This window comes from Aedes aegypti, chromosome 2 (genome assembly GCF_002204515.2).
Source record: "Aedes aegypti strain LVP_AGWG chromosome 2, AaegL5.0 Primary Assembly, whole genome shotgun sequence".
NCBI lineage: Eukaryota > Metazoa > Arthropoda > Insecta > Diptera > Culicidae > Aedes > Aedes aegypti.
Window position 1 is genome coordinate 145,038,668 of NC_035108.1, and position 5,791 is coordinate 145,044,458.

General features: G+C 41.9%; 1 long non-coding RNA gene across 1 annotated transcript; it reads left to right on the top strand.

The window, feature by feature from the left end:
* Positions 1-2,296: 2,296 nt before the first annotated feature.
* On the top strand, positions 2,297-3,000 carry LOC110675355. The gene is made up of 3 exons (XR_002499397.1): positions 2,297-2,480; positions 2,803-2,889; positions 2,958-3,000. It is a non-coding gene; the product is annotated as an uncharacterized LOC110675355 (long non-coding RNA).
* Positions 3,001-5,791: the final 2,791 nt, after the last annotated feature.

Below are 5,791 nucleotides of genomic sequence, written 5' to 3' on the forward strand. Positions count from 1 at the left end.
TCAGTTCCGCCAACCAGCATGTACTTTGTTTTCGACGCATTCACCATTAGCCCGACTCTTGTTGCTTCGCGTTTCAGGCGGGTGAACAAATCTGTCACCGTTTCAAATTTTCTCCCAATAATATCCATGTCGTCCGCGAAGCAAACAAATTGTCCGGATCTCGTGAAAATCGTGCCTCGACTGTTAAGTCCGGCTCTCCGCATGACACCTTCAAGCGCAATATTGAACAACAGGCACGAGAGTCCGTCGCCCTGTCGTAGTCCCCGCCGAGACGAACTGGAGTGTTCGCCCGAGATCTTCACGCAGTTTTGCACACCGTCCATCGTTGCTCTGATCAATCTTGTGAGCTTCCCGGGAAAGCTGTTCTCGTCCATGATTTTCCATAGCTCTATGCGGTCGATACTATCGTATGCCGCCTTGAAATCGATGAACAGATGGTGTGTAGGGACCTGGTACTCACGGCATTTCTGGAGGATTTGCCGCACGGAAAAGATCTGGTCCGTTGTCGAGCGGCCGTCGATGAAACCTGCTTGATAACTTCCCACGAACTCGTTTGCTATAGGTGATAGACGACGGAAGAGAATCTGGGATAGCACTTTATAGGCGGCGTTTAGGATGGTGATTGCACGATAATTTTCACACTCCAGTTTGTCGCCCTTTTTGTAGATAGGGCATATAACGCCTTGCTTCCACTCCTCCGGTAGCTGTTCCGTTTCCCAGATTCTGACTATCAGCCGATGCAGACAAGCGGCCAACCTGTCCGGGCCCATCTTGATGAGTTCGGCTCCGATACCATCCTTGCCAGCGGCTTTGTTGTTCTTGAGCTGTTGAATGGCATCCTTAACTTCCCCCATCGTGGGAGCTGGTTGATTTCCGCTGTCCGCTGTGCTGACGTAGCCATCGCCTTCGCTGTCCTGACCTTCTGTGCCTGTGTTCTCTGCGCCATTCAGGTGTTCATCGTAGTGCTGCTTCCACCTTTCGATCACCTCGCGTCCGTCCGTCAAGATGCTCCCATCCTTATCCCGGCACATTTCAGCTCGCGGCACGAAGCCTTTGCGGGATGTGTTGAGCTTCTGATAGAACTTCCGCGTTTCTTGAGAACGGTACAGCAACTCCATCTCTTGGCATTCCACCTCTTCCAGGCGGCGCTTTTTGTCCCGGAATAGGCGGGTTTGCTGTTTCCGCTTCAGTCTGTATCGTTCCACGTTTTGCCGCGTACCATGCTGCAGCATTGCAGCCCGCGCTGCATTCTTCTCCTCTAGAACCTCCTGGCACTCCTCGTCGAACCAATCGTTTCTTGAGCTCCGTTCCACATATCCGACAACGCTTTCGGCAGCGTCGTTAATGGCTGCTTTGACTGTCCTCCAGCAGTCCTCAAGAGGGGCCCTATCGAGCTCGCCCTCATCCGGCAACGCTGCCTCAAGATGCTGCGCGTACGCATTGGCGACATCCGGTTGTTTCAGCCGCTCGAGATTGTACCGGGGCGGGTGTCGGTACCGTACATTGTTGATGACGGATAGTTTTGGGCGCAGTTTCACCATCACCAGGTAGTGGTCGGAGTCAATGTTGGCGCCACGATAGGTTCTGACGTCGGTTATGTCGGAGAAGTGCCGTCCATCGATCAAAACGTGGTCGATTTGCGATTCTGTCTGCTGAGGAGGCTGTGCTGGAAATAGGTGCTACGAATGGCCATGTTCTTGGAGGCGGCAAAATCTATCAGTCGTAGGCCGTTCTCGTTCGTCAGCCGGTGGGCGCTGAACTTTCCAATCGTCGGTCTGAACTCCTCCTCCTGGCCAACCTGAGCGTTTAAGTCTCCTATGATGATCTTGACGTCGTGGCTTGGGCAGCGGTCGTACTCGCGTTCGAGCTGCGCGTAAAATGCGTCCTTGTCATCATCAGTGCTTCCGGAGTGTGGGCTATGCACGTTGATTATGCTGAAGTTAAAGAATCGTCCTTTGATTCTTAACTTGCACATTCGTTCATTGATCGGCCACCACCCGATCACGCGCCTTTGCATATCACCCATCACTATAAAAGCTGTTCCCAGCTCGCGTGTGTTGCCGCAGCTCTGGTAGATGGTATGATTACCTCTAAACGTTCGCACCAATGCTCCTGTCCAGCACACCTCCTGCAGCGCTACGATGTCGAAACCGCGGGTCTTCAGTACATCGGAGAGTATGCGAGTACTTCCAATGAAGTTGAGAGATTTGCAGTTCCACGTACCGAGTTTCCAATCGCTAGTCCATTTTCGTCGCTGTGGTCTGTCAAAGGTATGGTAGGTAGATCAATGGTAGCATGCAAAAAGAGTGAAGAAAAGACGTAAACAGATCAGCAGAGTTGGATAGTATTTTCTGAAGAATCATTTTGATATCTACTTGCAAATTTATGAATTCGAACATTAAAAAGTGAATTAGTTTTGTGTATACTATAAAGTAACACATATAGAAGTACAGAGCACTGGAGATAAAACGATATAAGAGGTAAAAGGAACTTAAAAAGATAAATATTATTACTATATTCTAACCTAAACCACAGACAAACAGACGTCACACTCTCATCATTGTCAATCGACCAACTTATTAACGATCGATTCAAATATTGGGTAGGTGGTCAATCGACCACCCACAACGCTCGCGTCGTTTTTGTTCGTGTTTGACGTTTACACACTACCGCCACCTGTTGGTCCATCGGCCAACTACAGTGTTTTTAGCATTGGGCGTACATGATTTCGCGACTATGATTTTGATCGAGATTTGTTCTAAGTGTTACGTCTGTTTCTCTGTGCCTAAACTATTATCACAGAATTGTATCACTGAATTGAATTGCACAACCGTCGATCTTCCAAGCAATTAGAAACTCCAAATTTTGTAAGCTTTACTCAACACTAAGGTAAGACAGCATAAATTTGATTTGTGGAGACTGAAGAATACTCAAATGTGTCTCAACTTATGACATAGGCAGGCAGGACCCAAAACTGTACCGTACGCAACCACATTCCAGACGTAACGGAAATTTAGCAAGGCACTAACGTGAGTACTAAAATGAAAATGTTATTGTAAAAATTACAAATAAGTGACCAAACAATCAATTACAATGTATGCATTCTTCAGGGAAAAATTTAACAATACAAACCGTAAATACACTTGGTGAGTTTGTTCAAGTTACCGAAAGTAAACCGAGTATTGTTGCTGATTTCGGGAACATGTATTGAATAAAATGAAAATTTTATCAAATTTTGATTGATTAAAATCTATTCCCTTCAAATATATTGCGAGCATATCGAATACAACTTGCGGTGCCAGTGAAACAATATTCAAACCATACGTGATATGCTTCAGTCAAAAAATGTGAACCATACGTATTATGTTTTCGATAATGTAAACTGACCGAAAATGTATGAGAAATATCGCATTTCAGAACGGTAAACATTCTTAACAACCCGTTACTGGTATGGTACAATGTTGAAAAACTTCAATCACTACACTCAGGCAAAAATTCTATCGATATTCATTGTTTTGACTTATGTTTATTTGTCACAAGAAATCGGTAAGCATTTCATTATTTCGCCTTATGAATTTTTCTGAGTTATGCCCAAGCGTTAGCTCGCTTATTTCATAGAATAGCATTATGAAAATTGATATAAAATTTTAAGAATCCAATTCATCAGCAGTATAAAGTACATTATTATTAATGGCGGAAATCATTGTTTACAGTTCGTTTTTCATTTATATTAAACTATACATTGCATTCAGGATATTATTAAATTTTTTAATGTATTCATCAGCTACAGGTGAGAATTTAATTAGCCAACTAACGAAAATAGAATTTGCACGAACTTCGCCCAGTCTCGGTTTAGCAAAGTGGATGAAAATTCTATATTCATCTAGATTTTCATTTTTTGGACGTTTCATATTCTAATACAAAACAGGCGTTAAAAACTAAAAAAGAATTATGAGCTATAGTTAATTTAGTAATGTGTAAGCTCAACCATGCCTAAACATATAGAGCGATTTTTAATTTATAAAGAGAGAGAATTTGCGTGTGACAATGTTGGCTTCCCATAAATGGACATCTTAAATGTTTATGGTTTGAACGAGGGCGATTGTTTAATGGTGCTCTCTGGTATTCTTTCCGTCTAGGCAGCTTTTCTCGGGGTTTGTTCCGCAACCTCAGAGGCATTCTGGCGAGGCCCGTTTAGTGTTATTTTTAGGGAAAGCCCGTTGTCATGTTAGCTAGCCGTACTGAAAGTAATAAGGAATACGAATTACATTAGTGTGTGCTACGACAACTATCTTTTTCTGAATAAAATATTACTGAACGATTTCACACCTATGTCTGCATTAGACAAAGAATTTAGATTACCCCAGTACTATCAGTTAAAAATGTCGACGTGACGATTCAACTATTGCAACTGTAAATAAAGACAGAATCAGTGCTCGTTATGTTTTCATAATAACAACCTTATAACTTTTTCACAGTAATGACATCAATGAGAATCATAAGGCGCGCAATGAAATTTGTATACTTTCACTAAGTTTAGCTTACTTCTTAATTATGATTGTCATTTCAATGTTATGAAATCAATTACAGCCTTATGAAATCAGGTTTTATGTTTTTTAATGTTGAAAATCTTAAGGCGCACAATGGAATTTATATACATAATTTAAGCTTATTTTCTTTCTGGATTATGATTGTCATTTCAATCATATAAAATCAATAAAAGCCTTATGAAATCAAGTTTTGAGTATTTTTTTATGCTTCATAAGGGGGATTTGATGAAATTCGATATTTAATTTGCCTGAGTGATAAGGTCGAAACATTATCCCATTACTGTACGATTATGGTTGGTCAAACCATTTTAATTATAATTCCTAATGGAATGGAAAACACACCGTTTCTAGTGTGGTTGAGCTGTAGTTCGCATATATGCGGGTAAATGACGGTAAAAAATAGCTGTCAATACTTTCTGTCCACGCATGGTTAACATTTTGAGCTTTGGACCTTGTCAGTAGTTAGTTTATTTTTGTGTGATAGTCAAACCATAACAGTCGGGAACGTCGTGTTGGTTTTTTGCATTTATCTGGGTTTCTACCCTTTGGTACTGGAACTTTTAATACTGGAATTCCTTTTAAAAAAATATTTTTAAACCGGATTCCATTGCGCTTTATGTATCGTTTTAGCATCACTCCACATCAAGGCGTCGATAGACGCGTGGTGTACGCTCGGGCCTATCGATCGCAAGGTTCTTGGTTCGATTCCAGGTTGCCACGAAAAAGTTTTTTGTTTTCAAATTCTGGTTTCATAAGACAAATTTATGAATTTCAATCCGATTTCTTGTGGCGAATTTTCATAAGGGGATCCTATGTTTATCGATAATCCATTTGCCTGAGTGTAGAACTTGACGCGTTTTCCACGGAAGGGATGAGAAAGGGTTTATTCACAAATTTCATAACGCCGAAAATGACCATTTTTGATACCCACCCACCCCCTCGTAACGCTTTTTTTATGAATATTCTACGAATTTTGTATGAGCTGTAACATTTTGGGGACACCCACCCACCCCATTCAGCGTTATGAAATTTGTGAATAAGCCCAAAGCGACCGAAATTCACAAAATTCTCGAGAAGCTCAATAAGTAAAAATTTCATTGTCCTTCCTTTTTATAGCTAACCGAAATGACCAAATCGTTTCCGATGTCGATGCCCAGCGCAAAAGCGAAGTAAACATGAAAAGAAAATCCAAAAAACATCGAAGCCGAAGAAAGTTTTGTTCGTCTGACGTCCCACACTTT